This window comes from Lepidochelys olivacea (genome assembly GCF_965140295.1).
Source record: "Lepidochelys olivacea isolate rLepOli2 genome assembly, chromosome: 4".
Lineage (NCBI taxonomy): Eukaryota > Metazoa > Chordata > Testudines > Cheloniidae > Lepidochelys > Lepidochelys olivacea.
This window is the reverse complement of record NC_140414.1, coordinates 51,673,092-51,700,711: the sequence shown is the minus strand read 5'-3', so window position 1 is coordinate 51,700,711 and position 27,620 is coordinate 51,673,092.

The window sequence follows — 27,620 nt, the reverse complement described above, 5'->3', positions numbered from 1 at the left end:
CATGGCAAACTATTTCAAGATTAACTTTTGGGGAAGCAGTTTTTGTGCTTGTTTGGCCATACTGAAGTCAATATTTTGTCACCTAAAACCTTCTCTCTCTGAGTTACTGATTAAGTTGTGAAGTCACCACTGACCCTAGACACAAGATTTTCAGAGTAAAAAATGAAATGTCACTGAGCTACAACACTCTTTAGTTAGCTCATGGAAAGGGGATAATATTTAAAAAAATACTTTTACCCTCCCTGTAACTGTCTTTTTTTTGTAGAAAGTAATACAAAGTCCTCTTATGTTCATTCAGGCCTATTAAACATATTGCCCTCGTTGTTAGAATGCTTGCTGCGCTGTCTGTCTAGTCTGAGACTAATTACAGGTTTGATTCTTATTACTGTTATTGGGAATCAACAGATCTCAGAATAAACAGAATATATAATGCAGAGCAGATGGCAAAAACCTGTGTGGATCTTTTGGTAGAACTTGCTTATTATCAAGGTAGAGTTTGAGGTGCAGTTTCTACCTCACTGTGCATATATGGACTCAGCTGGAGCTGATTTTAACAGGGTCCTGTTGTTGCCTTTCTCTGAGATCCATTGTTTGTTTTTTGTACTCCAGAAACCATTGCTAATATCTATTACCACTGTACAATCTAATCCCGCAATAAGTGGGTGAGTCTTTCCATAAGCAAATTGGTTGCTACCCTGTGAACTAGCCAGTAGGTGTTTTATATAAGATACAATTTCCATTGACTTCAACAGGAGTTGGATTGGGGTCATAGAGTACAGTCATCACCCTTCCAGTCCAAAAGCTATCATTTTACCTCTCAGATGTTCAAGTCACAAGATCCAACTTTCAGAGTTGGTGGTCACACTGAATGTGCCATTTCTAAATAACGTTGTCAATATGATCAATTTAATGTTTTCAATATATTGCTTGTTTTCTCATTAAAAACAAGAATTAATAGTTAATACATTTGATGGTAAAATAAAGCAGCTGTTACATGATACATGAAGTAGGTTATTATTTATATAATAAAAGGTAAGAAATAATAAAGGGTTCTCTACAGGTGCTAATTTTATTGCTTGAATTAAATTAATAAGAGACTCTCCATAAAACAGCAGGAGATCCTTAGATTACATGAGTAATCAGCACGCAAATTTATTGTGGTTTCACAAAGCAAGAAGTGTTTGCGTAATGTATGCAAAAGTGGTACTTTATTCTCCGCAGTGAACAATTCTGAGCCCTTATAATAGAAAAATATTTAATAGTTTGAAAACTCTTGAGGCATAGTTTTTAAAAGTTGTTTGAGTGTGATTAATTTGACTCAATACAAACTAACATTGAAAGAAGGGCCAATTTATTTAAATGTACAAGAGGAGCCCGTTCATTAAAAATAATTATATAAGGTTAAACAAAGGATATGAAGACTATTGGAAACCCAAGTTGTACTCTGGGGAATTAAAATTTAGTAGTAGCAGCATTTACAAACTGTTTTTTTTTAAAGACACAGTAGTTTGAAAACCAAAACTTTCTTCATTGACCGATATCCCCAAAGCAGCATCCATACAAGCAGCACATTTAACATTTGAAAATAAAATATATTAAATTATATCTTCCATTTCATATAAATGTAGCCATGCTAATGCCTATAGGATTGTTTCCCTTTAAGTTAAAATGTGATTAGATAGTGCAGTTTTGACAACATATTTGGTGTGGTAGTTATTTTTGGACTTTTATCCTACACACTTTTCTTAGTTACCAAAAGAATATGTTACCTTTTTATTTGTAACATGTTTGTTTTATTTATTATACTGGGTCAGGAACCAAGTGTATTGGGGATATGGGAGACTTTATAAATATAAGGCCCGTGTAGAAATCAATCACATTTCACAATTTAGGCCCCAATCCTTCAAATGATAAAGTAAGCTGTGTGTGTGAATAGTCACACTGGAGTACTCATATGAGCAAAAAGTTATGCATCTGCTTAGGTGCCTGCAGGATTGGGGCGTAAACTGGGTACTGTGATGGGATGTTCAGGCTAGTTGTTCTGTAAGGTGAGAATTTGCTATATCATAAAGTAGAGTTGCCCAGTGTCTGCTTTTCAACCAGAACGCCTGTTCAAAAAGTAACCCTTGCGGCTCCGGTCAGCACCACTGACCAGGCCGTTAAAAGTCCAGTTGGTGGCGCAGCAGGGTTAAAGCAGGCTCCATGCTGGCCCCGGCTCCTGAAAGGAGCCCATGGCCAATGGGAACCGTGGGGGCGGTGCCTGTGGATGGGGAAGTGCAGAGAGCCTCAGGGCCGCATCTCCACATAGGAGCCGGAGAGGGAACATGCTGCTACTTCTGGGATCTGCTTGAGGTAAGTGCCATCCAGGGCCTGTACCTGTGACCCCCTCCCACACCTCAACCCCCTGCCCACATCGCTGGCACCACCCCAGAGCCCAAACCCCAAGCCAGAGCCCTCACCCCCTCCTGATTCCCAACACATTGCCTCAGCCTGGAGCTCCCTCCTGCATCCTGAACTCCTCATTTCTGGCCCCACCATGCAGTGCACACCCCCAGCCAGAGTCCTCACCCCCTCCGCCAGCCCAGTGAAAACGAGCAAGTGAGGGTGGGGAGACCGAGTGACAGAGAGAGGGAGGATGGAGTGAGCTGGGGCGGGGCCTTGGAGGAGTGGCAGGGCAGGGTAAGTGTGTTCGGTTTTGTGCAAGTATAAAGTTGTTAATCCTATCACAAAGTCATACAAAATATTTGGAATCAAACATAAAAACCACTCAAAACTGAATGTTTTTCCACAAAAATTGCCCATTTTTTGTTTAAAAATTATATTATGTAATGTTTTCGGAAAAAGTAGTCCGGTTTCCAAGAAAAAGTCAGTGAGAATGACTTGAGGTAAGCCAGATAAAAGGAAAGTACCATTAACGTCAGTGGGAACAGGATGGGGCTTTAGAGCCCTGATTCAGCCAGACATTTCAGGATGTGTTTAGGATTAAACACATGCTTTGCTGAAAAGGAATGAGATTTCTTATATGCTTAAAGTTAAACATGTATTTACATGCTTTGTTGATTGGGGCCTACATGGGCAAAATAAGCATGCTCAGTAAGCTGAGAAGGCAAGTAAATCATTTAATAAAGGGTGTAAGATCATTCCCACAAATATTAACTTGTGCCACAAACTTCACATGTTTGGCCTATGTTAAAATAGACAAAACTGCCTCTGAATTGCTCCCACTGATGCCAGCAGCTGATTTGGCCTCTGTAGTATATCAAATTAGTAGAGTTACATTAATTTTCTATAGCTACTAAATGCCAAAGTTATGAAAGTGATACTACTTTCCTACTTACTGTTCATCTGCCTTCTAAGTTTTCACCTAATGTGAAATTTACATCACCATTTATCAAATTGTTTTTGTTTAAAAATCTTTTCAGATTAAGGACTCAAAATCTCCATTTATAATGGAGAACTGACTTGACAGAGCTGGATACAGAACTTGCTGCTGTGTCAAGACTGGAAGATTAAAAAATAATATGATGTCACATACTGTAAGTCCTCTGTAAATTCAGCATAAGTCCCTAGAATGGAAGAGTTTCATATTCTTAGCATGTGATATATTTTAAAACTTGTTTAAAACTGCAGTTTTCATTAATCATTTTTTTAAAGTGTCTATGTCAACATTTTCAAAATCACTTAAGATGTTGGATAGTTTGATTTTTGGATGCACAATCAGACATCTTATCAGGCCTAATGTTCAGAAAATATTGAGTCCCACCTTCTGAAAATCAGGCTTCTTTAAGGTGTCTCAAGTTAGGCACCCAAAAGTTGAAATTCCCTAATTCACTAAAAGGAAAGGAGTACTAGTGGCACCTTAGAGACTAACCAATTTATTTGAGCATAAGCTTTCGTGAGCTACAGTGAATGCGTCCGATGAAGTGAGCTGTAGCTCACGAAAGCGTATGCTCAAATAAATTGGTTAGTCTCTAAGGTGCCACTAGTACTCCTTTTCTTTTTGCCAATACAGACTAACACGGCTGCTACTCTGAAACCTAATTCACTAGTCACTTTTGAAAATCTTGGCCCCAATGAGAAAATTCTTCCCCAACATACACCCAGGAGGCTCTTGAATGAAAACTCTGTATTTGAGGACAGAATTCAACACTAACGTTTATTCCAATATCCACAAGTTACATGGTCTACAGTACATGGTATTTCAATGTCCTCACAGCTCTTGACAAAATTGATTTTATTAGTATATGTTGTAGAAATAGAAATTTTATGTTCAATGTTTTATCATTAATTACACACATCAATAAATGTATTTGTTTTGTACTTTGGGGCTTAATTAAATGGACTAAAAGTGTCAATATCTTGCAGCTGTTCAACTGTCTCAGAAACGGAGCCAGATGATACTTTAACTTGACGGTTATTAATGTTCTATCGATTAAACAACCAAGGTGACTGAATGGGTCAGAGAATTAGTAGTAATAGAATACAGAAGCCTTTCATTTTTAGGTTACCAATTCAAATTCAGCCTGAGTTAAGAGTGACTGTAAATTATCATCAAAATGGCTGTTTGGGGTCTGATGTCACAAAGGCTGGGTCAAATGAGGTTGGCAGTCACGGTCCAGTTCCCTATGGATAAGTCCCCGCACCACTAAAACCATCCCCACATAGCACCCGTGTTGGAAGTCTCAGCAAAGTCCCTGGACTGAGTAACCATGGTGACTGAATCACTCTTTAAGCACCCTCCCCATCACAGGACTGAGGCACACTGAGGTAAATGGGTGCACTGTGACTGCCCACACTATACTTGTCCAGAAGATAAACATCAGGACTTTTATCTCCACGGCTGTCAATCTGGCACCTTTTAGGAGTATTATATTCATACGCACCCACAGCACAAAACCTTTGCTGATGTAAACTGGCGCAGCTTCACTGACATCAATGGAAGTATGCCAGTTTACACCAGCAGATAATTGGGCCGAATAAATATATATTTAAATATTTACCTTAGTATGATTTACAGAAGTGAGCTGATACTGCTAAATAATAGATTTTGTTAATTCTAAAGTAAGCATATGATCCCATTGTGAAAGATTGTTTCCATTCTATTCTATTCCATATAGGTTCTTATACTGCCCTCTCATCACAATGGTGATCTGAGATCCTCTTGTTTCTCACATCCAATTCGTTACTCCACCATGAAGTAACATGATTCCAACAGATTATTTGCCACTGACAGAAAGGCTAGAAGAATTTAGGTAAGGCAATCCTCAGCATCGCTACATACAATTTTAGGTGCTTAGAAAATCACTGGAATTCACAAAGTCTCAGTTAGGTCTCTATAATGCAATAAGTGGGGAGAGACAGACACCTCAGAATCAGATTCACAAAAACCACTGGGAGATAACAAGGAAATAGGGGTGTGTTCTAAGCTCTGCTCCTCTCAAATTCAGCGCCTAAATCCAAACTGCAGAAAGGTGCCTGCCTGGCTTGGGATTCTCAGCTGCATAGCCTCTTGTGGGGTTAGGCCATGCCATCACTGCTGCAACAGTTCCCTCATAACTTTTAGCTCAGTGGTCAGGTTCATCACTAGGGATCTGGGAGACCCTCCTTTGAGGGGGAAAAAGGGATCTGAACAGAGATCTGCCACCTGCCAGCAGAGGGCTCCAATCACTAGGCTATGGGCTATTCTGGTGTGGGCTTGACTGAGCGTGCGTGCATGCTGGGGAGAGCAGGGGTGGCTGGGAAGAGCAGCTCAGTCTTGCCTGCTGAAGCTGTTCCACTGTGGAAAAATATTTTTTAAAAAGTCATGGGAGTAGGGTTCCTCAGTCTCCTGTCTCTCAGGTGAGTGCTGTAGCCACCAGGCTACAGCCCTCTTGCTCATTTGCTCTCATGCTCTCTCTCTCTTTGACCCAATGACTCCTTTTTTAACCCCACAGTGGAAAACTTCAGGAGAAACTGAGGGACAAACTCCCTCTCCTACCAGACATTAGAATATCCCATAGCTCAGTAGTTTGGGAGTGCACCTAAGAGATGGCAGATCTCTGTTCAAATCCCTTCTCCCCCTCAGGCAGAGGGGGGGACTTGAACCAGGGACCTCCCACATCTCAGGTATGTACCCTAACTACTAGGTTAGAAGTTATGAGGAAGGTAATCTTCTGCCTCCTCCCCCTCTCAGCGAGTTTGTGTCAGCTTACCTACAAGGGCCTGATCCTGGACGCACTCTGATCCTGCCTACCAGATCTGGCCCTACAAGCGAGCTGGAGGAGGAATGCTTATCTTTCCCCACTTTGTGCACTGCACTGAGGCTTAGGCATTCAGATGGTCAATGTGAGGTTGCAGTCCGCATGTCCAGAGATACAAATCTAGGCAGCTTTTAGTGCCAAAATTTAGACACCAAATGAGTTTAGGCATTGGGACCTGATTCTGGACTTAGGTACCTAACATGGCAGTGTCATTTGACACCAACTAAAATGGGACCTCTTTAGTCCCACTTATTTTGAAGAGCACATTCATCTTCATTGCATAGCATATGAAAAACATGTATATGGCGTAAAGATAAAGTCATTAATAGAGCCATAGAGTCTAAGGCCAGAAGGGACCACCATCCCTCCTGTATATCACTGGCCACCATCATGGCCTACCACCCACATGCTAAAACCAATAAGCAGAATGAATTAATTTCCAATTGTTTTCATTTTGTAAATATTTTTATGTTTTCACATTAGAAAGACATTACACTGTGAAAACACAAATACGAGGCACGAATCATGTGTTCTGGTGTGTTCTCGTGTCTTCTGTGACAATGTCAGATTTCACATTTCACCATGATGCATTCCTAGAATTATGCAAAACAAAACAAACAAGAGTAGCTGAATTTTAAACATAATCTGCTAAAGCACTACAAAGACCTCTACACTGACATGTTTGCTCAGATTCTTCTACTAAAGGGTGGATTTCATAACCTTTCCCCAATAAAGTATTCTATAACAAAGGTGAAGCTAAAACTTTTGTCCTAGAGTCTCAGATCAACACAAGTTAATTATTTTTATCCAGAAACATTGTGTCTCATTAAATTTTAGCCTAATTCAGTCCAGGACCAGACTAATTATTTTCCTTCATATGTTGAGTAATCTAGATGTGGACTAAAGAGAAACTGTAACTGTCCAAATTGCAAGCAATTTGCATGTACTCTCTCAAATCTCTTCTAAAAAATGACATCTTCTCTTAATCCTATCAGTGTTTTTCCAACACCTGCAAAAATGATAGTACTTTCTACCATAACACTGCTGAAGTGATAGTTCCATCTTTCAATGATGTAATACTGTAGGATTTCCTTTTGCCCTTTGCCTTTAGGGTCCTTTGGCCATGTCTTCCGCCATATTCTGTAGAGTGCCAAGCAAACATGCTTAACAAATAAATAATCATATTCAAGGTCATGAAGCCAAGTGTACAGTATGCCACATGATGCAACTAAATATCATGTAATAGAAAGTAGTGAAAGATTAGTAGATCAGACTGGTAATAGAAATCATTAAAAAAAACAAACAAACAAAGCCAAGTGAGGAAGTTAAATCCACAGTTAGGCTATTTAACATGGTGTGCAGGCCCTTTAGAGCAAGTTACAAGCACAGGACTGAGCTGCTTACAATTTCAGCACAGAATGAGTGAAATTCTGAGAGTTATCATTCCCAGGGCAAAGGGGAGCTGTAGGCCTCACACAGCAATCATCCTGGGAAGGGAGGCTTCAAGGACTCCAAGAAAGACCTAGAAGAAGGAGGTTTTGTGGTCAGTTTCCTAGTTAAAGGATACAGACAAGAGTCAGGGAAGGGGCGTTAGAAGTCTCAGAAAGAGCCTGGGCAGGGAGGATAAAGAGACAGCCAGATGGTGAGTAAAATGATTTTACTAAAGTCCCACTGAGAAAGAACAAGATCTTTTTTCCTTTTATGTATTTTTTTTAGTACACCAAATTGAAGGATGACTACAAGGTGGGAATTTGTGCTTGCTTATACATTTGCAGGTATGCAACCCTAACTTGCCAACACATATCAAGTCTTTTTCATATATAAGCTGGGTGACTACAAAAGTGTACATGTACTGTGAAAAAAATGCTGCCGCAAGGCTAAGGATTTTCAAAGCAGCCCAGAACTAGGGCTCCAAATCCCGGTGTTCTCTATGGGCTTGTCTATACTACCCGCCGGATCGGCGGACAGGGATCAATCCAGCAGGGGTTGATTTATCGCATCTATAATCGACCGCCGAGTACTCTCCCGTCAACTCTGCTACTCCACCAGAGCGAGGGGAGCAGGCAGAGTCAATGGGGGAGTGTCAGCAGTCGACTCACCACAGTGAAGATACCACAGTGAGTAGATCTAAGTACGTCGACTTCAGCTACGTTATTCACGTAGCTGAATTTGCGTAACTTAGATCAATCCCCTCCCCCGCAAGTGTAGACCAGGCCTATAAAAATCTCTGCCTCAATGTTTAGCTGTCAAATTACTATGTTGTTTTCTATCAAGCTGCCAATCCTAATTGGTCTCTGGATTTTCCTTACTTAGCCAAGTAAAGTAAACTGTTTTGCTAAAATCTTTGCTTTAGGTTTCTCCTACAGATACAAATGATTTGTCAAAAATATACTATAGCATTGTTATCATTCAAATACTATCGTATGCAGGAACCATGTATTTAACAATTCAAGAGGCATCGCACACCAGATTTTAAGTGCTATTTCAACAAACTGTAACATAAAAAGCATTCTTGGTCCATTTAAAGTTCCATTCACATAGATGTAAAAGAATGTGAGGTAGTTAGAAATACAAGGCATTGTGGAAAGGAAGCAAGCACTCTAGATAAAAGTACTTAAGATTAATTTAACATGCACAGGATTTCCCAATTAAAACTTTCACATTAGCACTGCATTTTAAACAGTTAATCTCCTAATGAGACATCCCCAGCAATGAGAAATACATTGCAGGACTGACTATGGCCCTGAGGCCTGCATCTGGAAATGGCAGTAGTTTTGTAAATGCTGGGTTTATGCTATTTTGTGAAGTTCTGGAAAGAAAGAGCTATACTGCCATCTACTGGCAATGTGTTTTCTTGTGCCATGAAGAGCTGCCTCTAAACCTGATGAAATCCCATTTGCTCCCATACAAAGTACTAAATTATTGAAATAAGCGTAAATTAAAGCAATGGTAACACTTAATTCTTCATGTATACAAAAGTTATTTTGGTTTTTAACTCTGATAGCTGTAAAATGGAAAAAAATTCTCTCTCCATTCCTCATAAAGAGTCAGAAAAATAATATCATGCAAAATAATGTGGAATAATATATACTGGAGCCGCTGGATTCCCCCCCACCACACACACACACTCCTCTCCCTCCTCTCAGCTCTCCACCTTTGAATTTTGGCTGAGAAAGAGCAACCCTTGCAGTCATCTCAACTAATGATATTCTGTGACTGACCTATCCAAAAAGGTATGTTACAGTTGACTTCTCCCCTTCTTTCCCTCAGGGGCCAAAGGTATTACCTCTTTTGCCTGATCTAGAAAAGAAGGAGTCTCTTTCACAGCTGCCCAGAGCACTGCCATAGAGACACAAGTCTAACTGAAAACAGTTTTAATGCTGTTTCCTCTGAGGGTATTTTTTGACAGCTGAGTTTGCAAATTAATTAACAGATTGAAAACAATTACTTCCTCTCCTAGCAGAAGTATTCATCCTCACTGCTCATGAAATTTTTCATCAATAGGAAGAAAATATGGAGAATTAATGTTTTGGATGAAAAGAAAGTAATAACTTACCTAATCAGTGAAAGAGGGAAGAGAGATGCTTTAGAAAGTTGCCAGGAAAGATAAAAGAATATATGTCACCTGTATTTATCTAAAAATTCTAGTTAACTTGCATCACTATTTATCTAGAATTTTGGATACTATAACAGACAGACAATTGGATGATTTCCATATTTACTGTGGGTCCTTTCCTAAATTACATATGTAAAAAGCTCTTAAGATGTACAGATAACAGAAACACTAACATTACTGAGCAACTCCAAAATATGAGGATAAAGTACAAACCGATTCAAGCTGCTGTCAGGAAAAAATCACAAAGTGACATATCATCTGAAAGCACCCTGGGGAAAAAAGCATTTTTTTTCCAATTCAGTGCATGTCTAAAGGTGTCTTAGAAGAATGAGGCTGTGAGCAGGAGCTCATAGAAACACCCACCTTGCCCACATCACCATCAAAATAAATCCAAAACAAACAAGATAGATTAATTGTATTTTCTAAAAGCAGAAATTTCATGTCATATTTTTAAAGACAGGACTTGCTATCTACAAAAGAGTTGAGGATCACTTGCTTAATAGAAAAAAAATTCTTCTTTTTCCAGGCAGCATAAAGCTAGGTTATCCCCTCTGCCTGTGGGCCTGTGTGATGGGGTTGGGATTCACCACCACAGCGCCTCCTTCTGTTCACTTGGGGAATTAGCTTAGTTCTTGCTGAGCGCCCTCTGCTGGTGGTGTCCCATCCGTCTCTCGCCCTAGATTGGCATCTCGACCCGCATTGCTCCCAGCTCGCGGCATCCTCTTCAGGACACTGCCCTCCAGGAGTGCTCACTGCTCCAGTCTCACCCCCTTCCGGGGGTTTGGTGTTATCAGCAGTCCTTCTCTTTGCCCCAGCCACAATGGCCAACCACACCCCAAAGTCTAACCCTTTTTGGCAGGGGTCTGGTGCAGTTCATGATGGCCACTCCAATGGTCAGGTGGAAGTGCAAGGGGGGGACCCAGGCCCGTCCTCTACTATGGGTCCCGACCCAGGGACCCTTTGTCAGCAGCCTTCCCTCCTTCTCTCCCTTTGTCCGTCTCTCTCCCTGGGCCATTTCCCCTTTGGCCCCTTTGCACTGGCTAGACCCTTTTTCTCAGGGCCCGCAGCCCGGCAGGTACCAGGTGGGAGTTCCCGTCTGCTCCCCCCACCTGCCCAGCACTGTGCTGTCCCTGGTGCTAGTCTCCTCACGCAGGAGACAGATTTTTACCCTCTAAAAGAAAAGGAGTACTTGTGGCACCTTAGAGACTAACCAATTTATTTGAGCATAAGCTTTCGTGAGCTACAGCTCACTTCATCGGATGCATACTGTGGAAAGTGTAGAAGATCTTTTTATATACACACAAAGCATGAAAAAATACCTCCTCCCACCCCACTCTCCTGCTGGTAATAGCTTATCTAAAGTGATTACTCTCCTTACAATATGTATGATAATCAAGTTGGGCCATTTCCAGCACAAATCCAGGTTTTCTCACCCCCCTCCCCCACACAAACCCGTACTCCTTTTCTTTTTGCGAATACAGACTAACACAGCTGTTACTCTGAAATTTTCACCCTCTGAAGACCTGGGAGAGACTACCTGCTCCCTTCCTGGGCAGCCTTTATATAGGGCCTAGCCTAGCCCTGATTGGCTGGCTGTAATTCTGGCCCTGATTGGCTGCCACCTTGCGCAGCTGCTCTGGCCTGTTGTAACCCAATCTGGCAGGGGGGTGGGGCACCGCCCCACCACAGCCTGGCAGTACTCCACATTTCTAGTACAGTACAAGACTACTAAAATTGTATGTCTCCATTATGTGTCTTTTTAGAGACAGGTGCTGATCTAATATTGTCACAGCACCAAAAAATTTATCTATTTGGACCCGATAAGTGGGTTATTTCTTTTAGGAGAAAAAAAATGAAGTGGCTAGAAGTATACTTTGAGAGAGAGAGACACTGTGGGGCAGGATGGACTAGGGAAGAAGGGAGTAAAAGCTACAAGGAGACTTAGCTAAGGCTTGCACTTGACGCACAGCAGCAAAGCAAAGGTTTCTACTGTGTTTGGATTTTTAACTATTACCTCTTCAAGCATAGCGTAGGTCACTTTTTTGTCTATATTTATTTGTCACTTCCAAATATGAAGAGGATATTTGGCAGCACCCCACAACTCTTGGAACTACCATGGACAGCTCCAAAGTGAGCAGGTTGATCTCCCACTAAAATCCTTGAAATCAATGGGAATTGTACCTGATTATGTCAAGTCTGAAAATTGCTCCAGAATGCACAGTATCACTTTATACATATAAAAGGAAACCATCCAAAAATCAATAACCCACCTACTATCCCCTCAATCCCTCCCTTAATTTCCCCATGTGTGACCTATCATTCTAAAGATTATGATACCACTGAGTTCTTAACAACAGTACTTGTTCAGCACTAACAATGTGCTCAATATTAAATTTTTTAAAACTTTTACTTTTGGCACAATATGATTTATCCCAAAAAACACCAGCTATGTTTTCTGGTAGTGAAATTATTTTCTATCCTTTACAAAAATAAGAAAAAAAACTTTGCATATAAATTATAAAACTTGATATTTAGCTGTATAGAAACTTTTTACTGATATTAAAGTAAATGGCAAGGAAAACATTCTGTTCTCTAGTTTTATGGTACACTACTTCTTGAGGTAGTGTTTAAAATTCTCCATGTATTTATACACAAGATGTTTATATCAGTTTCATCTCTCATTTACCAAGGGAATACATCTAGAACTCATTTTCTTTGGAAATTCAATTCCATCTCTTGTCTTAAAATTGGAAATTTCATATTTATGACTTTATACAATCATCCACTCTATGGGCCTTTACCAGTGATGAGCTGCCAGAAGCTGAAGAATCGGTTCCTTCAGTTGCTCCGAGCCTTCAGCGGCACTTCGGCAGCACGTCCTTCAGTCACTCCAGGCCTTCGGCGGTGCTGAAGGACTCGCCACCGAAGTCTCGGGGTGCCGCCAGGTGAGTAAAAATTCACAGGGGAGCCTCCCCAGCCAAGAGCCCAGGTGGGACGGACAGGATGGTCCCGCAGGCCGCATGTGGCTCACGGGCCAGAGTTTGCCTACCTCTTTAACAACCGGTTCTAAACCAGTTTCTAAATTTCACAACTGGTTCACGCGAACTGGCTCCAGCTCACCACTGCCCTTTACTCCAAATGAAGTCAGGAGAAGTTTTGCCACTGGATGTAAAAAGAGCAAAAGCAGGCCAAGGGGCAGTATTTTTTAAACATAGAAATGCGGAAAGTGAGCTGATCAAAAAAATGAAAACATTTGTTCACCAAAATGTTTGTGAAAAACATCTCCCCTCTCCCCGTTGGAAAACTGTGAAATTTAAAATGTTTCTACCAGCTCCAGTCATAGTCATCACTTGAAATAATCCTTTGCATTCAGACAAAGGCAGAATTTATATTCTGAGTTTAAAAGCAAAATAAGTCTGTTCATTATGTACACTGAGTCTGTCCCAAAATTTACATTCAATCAAATATTAGATGGCTATAATGAGGGGTAGTAAATATTCTGTGCATCCCTGGGAAAATCCTTCAGACTATAAGGACCTAAAATTGTTCTAACCATATGTTGTTATCCTGCACCTAAAAAAACGCATCTGACAAGACTTTTAGCCCATAACAAAGGAAGACTGGAAACAAGTTTTAGCTGTTCACAACAGTTGAACTAGCATTAAATAGTTTGCAGCAGTAATATCATACAACAATTATCAGTAATACCAAGGCACAGCCAATTCCTTTAACATATAATAAAGATTTTTTTTAAAAAAATCCTAGAGATGAAGGGTATATGCTGCCTTCATTTAAACATGGAGCTCCTACTATGCCCAGAAGAGATTTGTTCAAAGTTCAAGGGCAGAGTATGGCCTTGTGTGAACGGTACCAATAGCTAGACAAAAACTTTCACAAAGGCAGAGCCAGAAAATCTATTATACTGTTTTTTGAATAATAAAAACAGGGAAAAAACAGACAGAAAGATAAACTTCTTTTGTACTATTTTTCTTTTATCTGCCTCACAGCCACTGACACACTTGAGTACCAACAATGTTGCCCCACTGTGCAATCAGTCATCACTGACAACAGTCAAGATGGAGATAATTTCCAGGAAAGTCCATAGTCAAGTTTCTCTTCACATCTGAGTCAGTAAGGGGTATGTCCTCTTTTCAGCACCCAGAACAAGTAGCCAGGCCAGCCACTTGGCAAAAGGGAAGGAGGACAGGAATCCTCCTCCCTGGGCCATCTAGAAGCTATGGAATTAACCACCCCCTTTATACATCTCTTTTTGCCCCTTCCCATCACTGTGAGGTGGGTGGAGGACAGGTGGATGTGTGTAGCAACACATCTTCTAGCCTTCCCCTCCCCAGCCGCTGAAACACTGCCATGCACTCACAGCTGAGAAACTTCCAGCAAGCCCTTATGGATTGGTATTGCATTGGTTCCACAATAGAGGGGCTCACACAGCTATAGAAAGGGGGAAGGGCTGGATTTCCCCTTTAGAAGGTAATATCAGTTAAATTCCTCAACTTTAATGTTTTCCTGGTGGCTTGGTCATAAAGACCAACTTTAGAGTGGAAGGGGGGCAATAAACCTAATGAATGACCTATTTTGGTGAAGAAGATACGAAGGTGGAGTTAGTAAAGATTATTATCCCTCACTTTCAACAAGGTGTTGTGTATAATTTCCACATTTAATTTTGTGATTGAATTCTACTGAAATCTTGAGCAGAGAAGGGATGAATACCTTCAGTCTTTGAGAAAAATATTAACTAGCAGTATAAAAATGCAGCTCTATACCTCTGAATGCTTCACAAGTAAACTAGTTCAGCTCTGATATCTTTGATGATTAGAAAGAAAATAAGATCTTTCAGGAACTGAAAAAAATCCTGATATAGAAGAACTTTCCAAAGGAGCCTCCAACTTAGTTCTAGTCACAAAACAAACAGCTTTGTTAAAATAATGTCAGTAAGTAAGCATGGCTAAGTATAAAACATCACAGTTTTAGGAAATGGGTTTCCTCTTTTGGCCTACAGGCCCAATGGGTTTGATGGTACTATAGAGATGGAAAATTTAACATTTCTTTTAAGTTGATTCAATATCTGGTAAATCAGAAGGTCTTGCCTATAATGCCTATGTCTTTCACTCTCACTTTTTTTTTCTTTTTTGGATAAAGTTAACTACTATTTTTCTGCCATCTGGTTCGATACACACCAGAAATAAAATTTTGAACTACTTAGATAAGGCTAGAAGTGACAGGTAGGTGAGCTATTTCAGTTTTTGCATCTTTACCTGCCCAGTGGGAGGATAACCAGTTTGCCACCTTCCTCAACACCACACCACACCCAAATACCCTCTAATCTGTGGTATAGAATTCACAAAATAAGCACACTTTGGTCTTTAGCCAGCACTTTGGCCTCTCTTTCTCTTCCCATCTCTTCTTGAACACCCCAGTACATAATTCCCTTCAAAATCCTCCCATTTTTACCTTTGACTCTGTTGTAGACATTTCACATTTTTCAACTGGATGAAAGAATTATTTTCTGTCATGTGACACTGGACTCACTACTTGAGGGTATTATGAGCAGATGAAGTTATAGGGAAATGCCAGGGTGGTAAGTTAATGCTTCCTCACTTTTAAGAGAGCAAAGAAAATCAGGAACATTCTGTGCCCTTCATGCCTCAGGAATATTGTCACAAAGTATATTTTCTGTAACCCCTCAGTAGCCATGCTGTGAATGCTCTCATCAGTGTTGCTGAATTAAGGTCCAAGGTTGTATTATTATTTAATCTTTGTTAAGCACTGACAATGTGCTTGGAGCTGTACCAAAATGAAGACAGTCCCTGCCCTAGAGGATTTCCAGTCTCAAAGACAATATAGGGAAGATGAGATATACTAGGAACCTTAGAGGGCAAACAAAATAGGTAGGAGACCAATTCAAAGAATTAGGCTGGAGGGGAGTTGTGAAGGGCCTTGAAAGTGAGACAAAGTAAAAAATGTGATCAGTTGTCTACAGTATAGGAATGTCATATACTGAATATGTTTTTCAAGTCATGTTTGCTTGCTTTACAGTATATAGCAATAGTTCTCAATCAGTGTTGAGAAATTCCCAGGAGTCCATAGAGCTGCCTCAGTCATAATTCTTGAACCGCATAGAAAGACAAGGCTAGATTTGTGGCCGGGGGGAGGCGGCAGGGGAGAGCCAGGTATGAAGATTATTCCATCTCTCCCCTCCAGCTCCCCCAGCCCCCCAAACTAAGATAGAAGTTTCAAAATCCTTATCATAATGATGATATGGGATGGACGCTCCCCACCCAAGTTTACTCAGCAATGAAGGGGCTGAGAAGCACCATTCCTACTACCACAGGTAGGGGTTATTTCTTTGTTAGGGATGGCTAGGCTGGTGTGAGCCATCTCTCTTTTTAGGCATACCGTGGGGAGTTACTCTACTGCTGAGGACTGTGGAATCTTCTCTGGCCTGTAATGCCCTAGTATTTGCTAGGAACCAGATGAATTGAGAATAAGGATTAGAAGTGTGAGAGACAGGGAGATCACAGGCTCTTCTCCCTGTCCTCAACCGTAAGGCCTGGTCTACACAACCATGGTAAATCGATCTAAGCTACGCTACTTAAGTAATGTGAATAACATAACTGAAGTCGACATAGCTAGATCCACTTACTGCAGTGTCTACGCCATGCTGTGTCAATGGGAGATGCTCTCCTGCCTATTTACCATATGCTTCTCAGAGAGGTGGAGTGCGCTCTCCCATCAATTTAGCAGGTCTTCACCAGACCCACTAAATTGATGCCACTGCATTGATTGCAGCAGTGCCTATTTAGCTCCGTACTGAAGACATGGCCTTAGAGCATGTTGCTGTTGTCCCTTTTGTGGAGGACCAGCATTTACTCTAGACAGATCAACTAATTGTGGAGAATGAATCTGTCACCTTCGTTTCGCATGTGGCCTTGAAGGCCATACATATTTTCTGTTGGCTCATGGCTATTAACAAGGGTTAAGGTGTCCACTCTGCATTTTCAGAATACACTAAACAAGCTTTCCATAGGAGTTCTAAGTGTTGCATTCTGCCTTTATTCCAAATAACCATCACAAATTTAAAAAAAAAAATGATGAGAGATCTGTTGTCACTTACAACACATAAAAAACCTCTGTGCATATACCTGTCATTTTATACTTGACAATAGAAAGAGCTGAATGTGCAGTGAAAAGCCACATATTGACAAAATTACCTTTCCTTCATCCATTGCAGGAAAATGTCCTCAATGCTCTACTGAGCGAAAGACAACTGGAAAAATATGTTCTATTATGGTTTGAGACCATCAATGACATTTCTGAAGGATGTGTTTTGGCACTGTAAACTACCTTCTCCAATCTTCCTGAAGGAGTGTTTCCTACAGTATAACCACCACATATCATATGGGACCAACGTTAATGCCAGATGTTCCCAGTGGTGGAAGAGTCAGCAGAGAGAAGCCCACAGTGGGGCAAGTCATCCTAAACTTCAGTGACACCAGGAGGGGCTACTGAGGTTAGTACAGCCCCGGATCCTCAGTAGTGCTGGCTGAAAAGTGGGCCAGATCTTCTGCAGTGTATGATGACTCAGTCCCTGCTCTCAGTGCCCACTATAGAGCTCCAATGGATTTCAAATTGCTCCCTGAGAAAAGGCAGTGATAGTACCACCAGCTGTCCTCTGCTAGGATGAATTCCTGTTCCAGCATGCAGGTTTTAGCTAGTGCAGGGCAGCGACACTTCTTACACAGCTTTTCTGAATTTAGCACATGGTCTGCATTCCATTATCATAAAGCTAATTGTTGTTATATCTAGGCTGCTCTGCATATTACTATTATGTATCCATATGTTTATCCCCAGGTTAACACCTGATAGTGCCAATCTCCTTATTCCAAGGGCAACTCAATGTTTGATCTCCAAGTAGCAAGAAAACTGCCAAAGCTCTTTTTTAAAATTACTAGCCCTAATCCATGTGTCCATCATCACTGCTTATATGGACACAATTTATAAATATTTCTGTAGAGAAAATGTTTAGCAGAGCTGCAGACAGAAGCTTTAAATCCTCTAGACTGTCTCTAAAATTGCTTTCTTTAGGCTTAGCCTTTTTATTTTAAAAATATGGGAAAGAGCATGATATTGAAAAGTCATTATATTGCATCAGGTTTCAGAGTAGCAGCCGTGTAAGTCTGTATCCGCAAAAAGAAAAAGAGGACTTGTGGCACCTTAGAGACTAACAAATTTATTTGAACAAACTTCTGTGAGCTACAGCACACATGCATCTGATGAAGTGAGCTGAAGCTCACGAAAGTTTATGCTCAAATAAATTTGTTAGTCTCTAAGGTGCCACAAGTCCTCCTTTTCTTTTTTATATTGTGTCAGTTCATTCAATTTATTAGGCTCCACTATACTAAAACAAAAGGACAATGAAGAGTGTATAGATGGATGAACTATTTCTGATGCATTAAGAATCCTCCCATTACTACCCAGGAAGTTTCAACCAAAATTCACACCAATTACAAACCAAAGTGCAAGAAAGTACTTTCTCAGCTTCACCCCAGTTATTTTTATTTTCATGCACATCTGTTCTTTCTAGCCAGGACTGAGAGCAAAAGTGCCAAAATACCGCAGAAAAAGACATGACCGGAATTAGGAAGTACTGGAAACCTTGTGAGAAAAATCCATCCCAATTCTGCAGATTCAGCCAGTTAAAATAAGTATCTGGACTTTTGGTTGCTGTGACAAATGTGGATGCTCATTAGTAAGTATTAATATCGCATCTGGATCTCTCACTAGCATGGTGTTTCGGTATCACATGTGGGGGTGGACATTTCACCTGAGCAGTCTGTCTGAGGCCTTGACTGCACTTACAGGGTTCGCCAGGATAGATAACAGCAGTAGAATTACACCAGCAAACTCCATAGTGGAGACACAGACTGGCAAAAAAAAGTGACTTAGCTATCTTAAACCAATTCCCCATATGGAATTAGCAATACTTGCAAAAGGACTTTTTTGTTGGTATAATTGCATCTCACTAGCAGTTTTGCTGACATAGGTATGTCAGTGAGGGAGTGATTTTTCACACTCCTAACTGAAATAGTTAAGCCATCAAAATTTACAGGCCTGGGTAGTAGAGCCCACCTCCTAAGAAAAGAGGGAGAAAGCCCTTTTTAATAGTCACCTAACAGCTCACATTTACAGCTTGTTAAGAGACAATGCCGGAGCCAACAGCCTTAACGACTCTGGCCAATCTCCTAAACAGCTCCTAAACTGTTGCAAATAGAGGGCTCAGGACCTCCATGAACTTGGGAAATAAACCAGGAGAACAATTGGAGTGAGTGGTTGATAAAAGGACAGACTATCTCCAGGGTTACATAAAATAGCAGTTTGAGTCAGGCAATGGAGCATCTCTTATCCAATTTAAACTAGCAGTGGAAACTTCAGCTAGGCAGAAAATAATTATAATTTGGCTAGGACTCTGCAACTATCACCTTTTTTACCTCCCTTTTCTAATGTAGAACATATTGTAGCTAAACTTCTGTTGCTTCACCTTGTTGCTCCTATTGGTTTGGGAAGGCAGGGGGAGCATAGGAAGGTGCATATATCTTGCTCTTTTAGAATCATAGAGCTGGAAGGTACCTTGAGAGGTTGTCTAGTCCATCTCCCTTTGCTGAGGCAGGACAAAGTATACTTAGACCATCCCTGACAGGTGTTTGTCTGACCTGTTCTTGAAAACCTCTGACAGGGATTCTACAACCTCTTTTGGTAACTTATTCCAGAGCTTAACTATCCATATAGTTAGAAAGTTTTTTCCTAATATCTAACCTAAATCTCCCTTGCTGCAGATTAAGCACATTACTTCTTGTCCTACCTTCAGGGACATGGAGAACAACTGATCACCATACTCTTTATAACAGCTCTTAACATATTTGAAGACTGTTATTCGGTCCCCCCTTAGCCTTCTTTCTCAAGACTAAACACGCACATTTTTGTTAACCTTTCCCCATAGATCAGATTTTTCTAAATTTTTTATCATTTTTGTTGCTTTCCTCTGTGTTGGGGTAGCCTCTGAGATCTTATTCATTTGGGAGGATGTTGGGGTGGCTTCTGTGACCTTATCCACTCACTTCCCCAGAACTTAGCTCAACTCCAAACTCATCACTGAGAATTCTGTATGGCATACAATTAAACTACACTTCAGTTGGGGTGAGTACAGGACATAACACAAATCTTAAGTTACACAGAAAACCCCTTCCTTTATATACATTTACCCATCACATTACATCACATGTTTTGGAATTGGTGTGCTTATTTTGTAGGAACCAGTCCCTGTACAGCATGCTCTGGCCACACACTGTCCATGTTCGACTTTACTCTTTACCTCATTTTTATGCTCCAGACTTCCGTTGTCCATTGTTATCTTGTTCTTAGTAAATGGTTCCCTGATGTTCCCCCTCTTATCTTAGCTATCTCAGACATTCTGTATTTTAGCTTACTGACCCATTTACTTATCTTAGCACAAACATTCAATTTTCAGCCTGCTGATGTTTCCTCCCTAATCCTTTCTTCCATGAAATGAGGCCTTCCCTATGTTTAATTACTCATGTCAAGCAATGCTTACACTCTCTCAACTTGTCCCCATCCTTCTTAAAGTGTGATACTGAAACGTGGACACACTATTCCAGCTGAGGCCTCACTAGTGCTGAATACAGCAAAACAATGATCCCCCATGTCTTACATACTCCTGTTAGGTTTCAGAGTAGCAGCCGTGTTAGTCTGTATTCGCAAAAAGAAAAGGAGGACTTGTGGCACCTTAGAGACTAACCAATTTATTAGAGCATAAGCTTTCGTGAGCTACAGCTCCTGTTAGTACACCTCCAAATGATATTGGCTTTTTTTCAAACCTGCATCACATTGTTGGCTAATATTCAATTTGTGATCCACTATAGCTCTCAGATCTGTTAACAGATCCCAAATCATTCATTTCTGAAGGTCACATTTTCTAAATCTTTTATCATTTGTATTGCTCTCCTCTGGACTCTCCATTTTGTCCACATATTTTTTCCTAAAGTTAGATGCCCATAACTGGACACAGTACTCCAGCTGAGACCTCACCAGCGCTGAATAGAGTGAGATAGTTATCTCCCATGTCTTACATATTACACATCTCTTAATACACCCTAGAATATTAGGGTTTTTTGCAACTGCATCACATTGTAAATTTGTATTCAATTTGTGATCCACTATAACCCCCAGATCCTTTTCAGCAGTACTACCACATAACTAGTTATTTCCCCTTTTGTAGTTGTGCTGCATTTGATTTTTAACTTCTTAGGTGTAGTACTTTGCACTTGTCTTTATTGGATTTTGTCTTGTTGATTTCAGATCAATTCTCCAATTTTCAAGGTTATTTTGAATTATAATCCTTCCCTCCAAAGTGCTTGCAACCCCTCTCAGCTTGGTGTCATCCACAAATTTTATAAGCCTACACTCCACTCCATTATCCAAATCAATAATGAAAATATTGAACAGTATCAGACTCAGGACTGACCCTGTGGGACCCCACAAGATGCATCCTCCCAGTTTCACAGGGCAACACTGATAACTATGCTCTTTCAACTAGTTATGTACCTACCTTATAGTAATTTCATCTAGACCACATGTCCCTGGTTTGCTTATGAGAACGTCATGTTGGACTGTGTCAAAAGCCTTAATAAAATCAAGATCTATGAAGTCTACTGCTTCTCCCCAGTAATCCGGTCCAAGAAGGAAATTAGGTCGGTGTGGCATGGTTTGTTCTTGATGAATCCATGTTGGCTACTACTTATAACCCTAATGTGCTCTAGGTGCTTACAAATTGATTGTTTAATAATTTGTTCCAATATCTTTCCAGGTATCAAAATCAATCTGACTAATTTCTTATCCACTGGGACCTCTTTGTTCCCTCTTTTTTTAAAATAGGTACTGTGTGTGCAATTTTCCAGTCCTCTGTGACCTCACCCATTCTCCATGAATTCTCACAGATAATCACTAATGGTTTCAAGATTGCTTCAGTTAGTTCCTTACATATACTACAGTGAATTTCAACAGGCCCTGCTGACTTGAATACATTAGTTTATCTAAATATCCTTTAATCTGTTTTTCCCCCATTCTGGTTAGTGTTCCTTCCCCCTTATTAATATTAACTGTATTAAGCATCTGATCACAATTAATTTCTTTAGTGATACTGAAGAAAAATAGGCATTAAAAAAATCAGTCTTTTAGGGATCATCCATTATTAGTTCTCCTTCCTTGCCCAGTAGTGGACCTACATTGTTCTTTGTCTTTCTCTTGCTCCTCATGTATTTATAGAACCTCTTTTTACTTTCCTTTAAATCCCTTGCTTAGTGTAACTCATTTTATGCCTTTGCCTTTATGATTTTGTCCCTACATGCTTCTGCTATTCATTTCTACCCCTTGTTAGCAATTTGCCCATGTTTCCACTTTTTGTAGGATTCCTTTCAGGTAACTGAAGAGCTCCTGATAAAACCATATTCTTCGTATCTTTCCTTCTTAATGGGATAGTTATATTGTCTTTTTGAGAAACTGTCAGCTTTCCTGAACAACTTTTACCCTTAAATTGTCTTCCAATGGCACCTTACCTAATACAGGTTGTTCTCTGAATTTGTAAAAGTCTGGGTTTTTTTAAGTCCATTGTCCTTATTCTGCTGCTCTCACTCCTTCTTTTTTTTATAATCATGAAGCCTATCATCTCATGTTCACTTTCATCCAAGTTGCCTTCCACCTTCAGATCTGCAACCAATTCCTTTCTTATTCTATAATTATACTATTCTATTCATCTAGGTATTTCAAATATGACCCTCACCCTGGTATTTGAGCTCCAATAAAAGACTAGTAAATATATTTTATACGGATTGTAATTGAAGAATGCTTAAACTGTTAATGCTCCCCAAAAACGCATACACTTAATTCAGGCATTCAGATTGACAACTTTAAGATTAATGAGGCACGTAATTCCCATCAAAACTATTAAATAACCACCTATGAGTTCAAATTAATTAATCTTGTTCAACCTTTCATTAACAGTGTGGCAAATCTATACTGTATAATAGACTAATGGATTTTATTCAATTTTGTTTTGATGTTTTAGTATTAACCCCACATTGCCTAACAGTATTTTGGGCCAATAATTAATGTAAATTAAAATGAAATAAGATGTACACTTAGGGCCTGATCCAGCAAAGCCTTTCAGCACATGCATATCTTTAAGCATATGAGTATTTTCATTGAAGTCAATATGAATACTCATGTTTAACATTAAGCATGTGGTTGAGTGCTTTGCTGGATCAGGACCAAAAGGATTAATGTAAAATCATCCCTTAGAAAGCCAGGAAATTCTGAGTAGTAAAAGCAAGGGCTTTGGCTTACCAAGATTTAGGAGACCTGTCAAAAATGATTAACTGGAATCACTTTGCACATATTATATGCACTGTATTTAGATCACTCACAAATTACTTTGTATTACCAAATCCATACTTACATTTGTTACGGGCTCTATGACTGATTATCCCCTGCGTCTTCGGAAGCAACAAGCCAAAGGGATCAATTAGGGCTGGGTACCACAGTATCACCACTAGTGTAAGTGAACATAACTCCATTCAGTTCAATGCATTTGTGCCCACTCACATCTGTGAGGAATTTGGCCTAATATGTTTGAACAAATATATCATGATTAAAACACCTGGTGCTTTGTTTGAAAACAACCAAAAGAAAATCTCTGTATTATTTTGTGTAGAAACCTATTATTTTATTGAGGAATGTTCCATAGAGTACCTTACCCCATAAAAACCCCGTCCAATAGGCAACACTTCTTATTATAAATAGAGAGAGTTATTCATATTTTAACCTACTTTCCCCCCAGAAATAAGCAACCAAGTGATTTAAAAATGCATTTTTAAAAAAATCTGCTCTCTAGCCAAGTTTTTTGGCACGTATAAACTCCCTCAAAATGGGACAGGCAGCACTGTCTAATGGAGAGGGCACTGGACTGGGATTCAGGAAATCTGGATTCTTATCCCTTATCACTTGAACTCTTGTGTGACCTTGATCAAGTCACTTCACCACTCCTCCTCCTCACCTTTTTTGTCTCTCATCACTTTAGTCTATAAGCTCATCAGGGCAGAGTCTATTTCTCACTATATGATTGTGCAATACAGCCCCAATCTCAGCTGGGATTTCTAGGTGCTACCTAGAACTGGGGTAAGATAATGAGAAGTCTCAACAGAGTCTTAACTATAGCAGCACAACTGTAATTTACTGTACCGTATATCTTATGCTATTCTTCAAAAAGGTCTCTGCTCTGTGTGTGGGTTTGTTCCACTGCTATAATAAATATATTAATGATGCATCTTAGAGCATTACCCAGCACTAAAAACGAATCACAGCAATGTTACCCTTCACTTTTGCCCTACCAGGAGATAATACTTTTAGTATGTGATGCCATTCCCTATAGGTTTTGACAAACATGAAATAATTTAATGAAGCAATAAGACCACACAAGGAGTGTAGGTAGCATGAAATAATTCATCTTGAGGTACTAGGATATAAAAAAGAGCAGGCAAAAAAATCAGAGGCAATTCAGTGTATATTTATACACTGTACTTGTTTGTATTGTCATTCTTAGCTGTTCTAAATCCCAGAGGGCATCACCTGTGCTGTTTCACCTCTCCAAATGACCTACAGCTTTCAGGGGATTCATTGAGATGATGCAGATATACAGTAGACGCAGGCAGGAAGCAGGAGTAAACATCAGAAATGCATAGATGGACTGAATATTTCATGTAGTCCATCCATGGTGTACAATTTTTAATTCCCCAGGAGCAATGCTTCTCCAAAATTGGAGAATCATTTTGTTTGCCCTCTATTACCCCATCACAGCACCCTTTCTAAAGTGTGGTTGATTGTATCCATGAACACAATAGTCAAAGAGCATATACCAATCTTATTACCACTTTCTACTCTATACTGCTCCCTTTTACAGAATATTTGTTAAACGCACACCCAGTCTTTAATCTGTTTCAACATCTTGTATGATATTTTCTGACTTTGTAAATCTATCCAAATATTAGATGATTTCCTGAAACCACAATCAATTGTGTCTATTTGCTGCTCCACTCTTGTCTACTAATTTAGTAAGGTTCAGATCCCAGCATATATGACAGGTATGATGTCTTCTATATGAATCAGTGCCAACAGCCTCTTACTAAATTATATGCTACGTGTCTAAATATCCTGTAATCTTGTCCTTTATCAGCATTTCCCATATCTGAGAAAATTAATTTTACTGGTGTCTCCCTTAACCCTTCCTTAAATAAATGAACTACTGTACACAAGCCACCTATTTCTGTCCCCTAGTATTGACTCCATCTAGCAACCCTTTGTGCAAAAGATTTTATTTTCCCCTTTGCTACTTACTTCTGAATTCTGATATATGATTCTTCTGGGCCTGGTTCTTTGTCTGCTTTTGATAGTTCTAATTTCCTTATCATCTGCTCTCGTGCAATGATAAAACCTTTTAATGTTTTATGCTCTGGGAAAGAAGGGGAAAGAATGTGAGTGAAATCGCTTTCACCTCCTGAAATGTTACCACCTCCATCTTTTATAATCACTAGGATAAAGAATTAAATTAAATAATCACTAGGATAAAGAATTTAAATTATTAAATTATCATTTTGGCCCTCAATTGTGTCAGAATTTTATTCTTTCAATTGCCCTGCTGTCTCTTTGCTATTCTGTTCACTTCAGCTGCAAACTATATTCATCTTTGCTGCTCCTTTGCAATCTTGTATTTCAGGTGTTACTTTAATATCCTGAGTAATCATTTCTTTTCAGTTCTTTAATTTTTCCTCCTACCTGTATATCACATTTGTGTGTGTGTGTGTGTATATATATATATAATGACAAAGTTCCTCCTCTGCCTTGGTGGGTCTTGCGCTTATTGGCGGATTTGCTCACCTTGGAGCTTCACGGCAGCCCTCAGTTTGGCCGTTTTCGTGAACCCATAGTCCAGGTCAACTCCTCCTGTGTCTGACTACGAGTTGGGAGGTTTGGGGGGAACCTAGGCCCGCCCTCTACTCCGGGTTCCAGCCCAGAGCCCTGTGGAATGCAGCTGTCTAGAGTGCCTCCTGAAACAGCTGTGCGACAGCTACAACTCCCTGAGCTACTTCCCCATGGCCTCCTCCCAACACCTTCTTTATCCTCACCATAGGACCTTCCTCTTGGTGTCTGATAATGCTTGTACTCCTCAGTCCTCCAACAATATGCGTTCTCACTCTCAGCTCCCAGCTCCTTACACGCACACCACAAACTGAAGTGAGCTCCTTTTTAAACCCAAGTGCCCTGATTAGCCTGCCTTAATTGATTCTAGCAGCTTCTTGATTGGCTGCAGGTGTTCTAATCAGCCTGTCTGTCTTAATTGTCCCCGGAAGGTTCCGGATTGTTCTGGAACCTTCCCTGTTAGGAAACGGAACGTCTTTTGCTTGCTCCTCAGCTATCTGCTTTCTGTTCTTTCCTAAAGCCCCCTGGCCCGGATTTTTCTTACTTTTTGCACCTGCCTTAGTCCCCCCCCCGACCGGGCCAGACGCTTTTTTTGTTTTTTCTTTTTATTTTTTGTGTTTTTTTCCGTCTACGTCCTTCGCCAGCCACCCCCCCCCCCCACGCCTGCTTTCGGGCGCAGCTATTTGCCTCAGCTGAGCCCCCGGAGGAGGGGGGGGAAGATTGCCGATTTTGCTGTCCGGAGGGGGGAGTGGAAACCCCCAGACCCAGCCGTTTCGCCAGTAGCTCGGACCTTATAGCATTCTTAACATACCGGAGGACTTGGAACACAGCCAACACAGCCGGAGACGGAGATTCCATCGGACAGAAGAAATAATATAAATCATTGTGACGGAGGCCGTAAGACTGAGTAACTTTCTGAATTATACTCTCGTAGGGGGGAGTTTGATTGTGATTACTTGCGTTTGTGGCGGCACAGGGGGTGTGGCGTGGAGACCCCCACCCCCGATCCATCGGTGCCCCTACCCCCCCATCGTTATTACAACTGTCACGGCCCCCCCGCAGTCTGTCCCTGCTGGCAATCTGCCATCTCCCTTCGGATCCAGCTGTTTGCTTTGAACTTTGCCTTCCGGACCGGACCTAACAACCGACCAACCGAGACTCTTTGGACAAACGTGTGTGGGTCTGCACCCCCCCCCCCGGATTGCTTATCCTACAGTTTGCCCCTTTTACTGGACCCCGATTTTGTTCCCTCCTTCCTCCCAGCCCCCCTCCCTCGGCATTTTTTCCCTTCCCGTCCGCAGCCAGCGGAGGGAGGGGCTATTCTGCCTTCTCCCCTCCCCCCTTCTCCTTCCGGTGTCTCCCTGTCTCTCCCTGCTCACAATGGCGGGGAACGAGAGGGGCGAGACTGCTTTATTAAAATTAGTTGTCCCTTCCCCACCACCACCCCTGCCCAACCCCCAAGGTCTCCCCCCTACTACTATTGTTAAGGTACTTGCCACCCCCCCTGCTGGGGCACCGGTAGCAGGAGGCACCAGGGTGATTGCTGCTGCTGCTGCTGCACCCACCACCCCCCCAGATTCTAGGAAACCCCCCCCGGTTCGCAAGAAGGGCCAGGGCGGGTGGAAGGGAAAGGGCCCCGCTAATACCACTGAGCCCTCCATGGCGGGAGCTGCCCCCACCGCTGCGGCCTCGTCATCAACCGT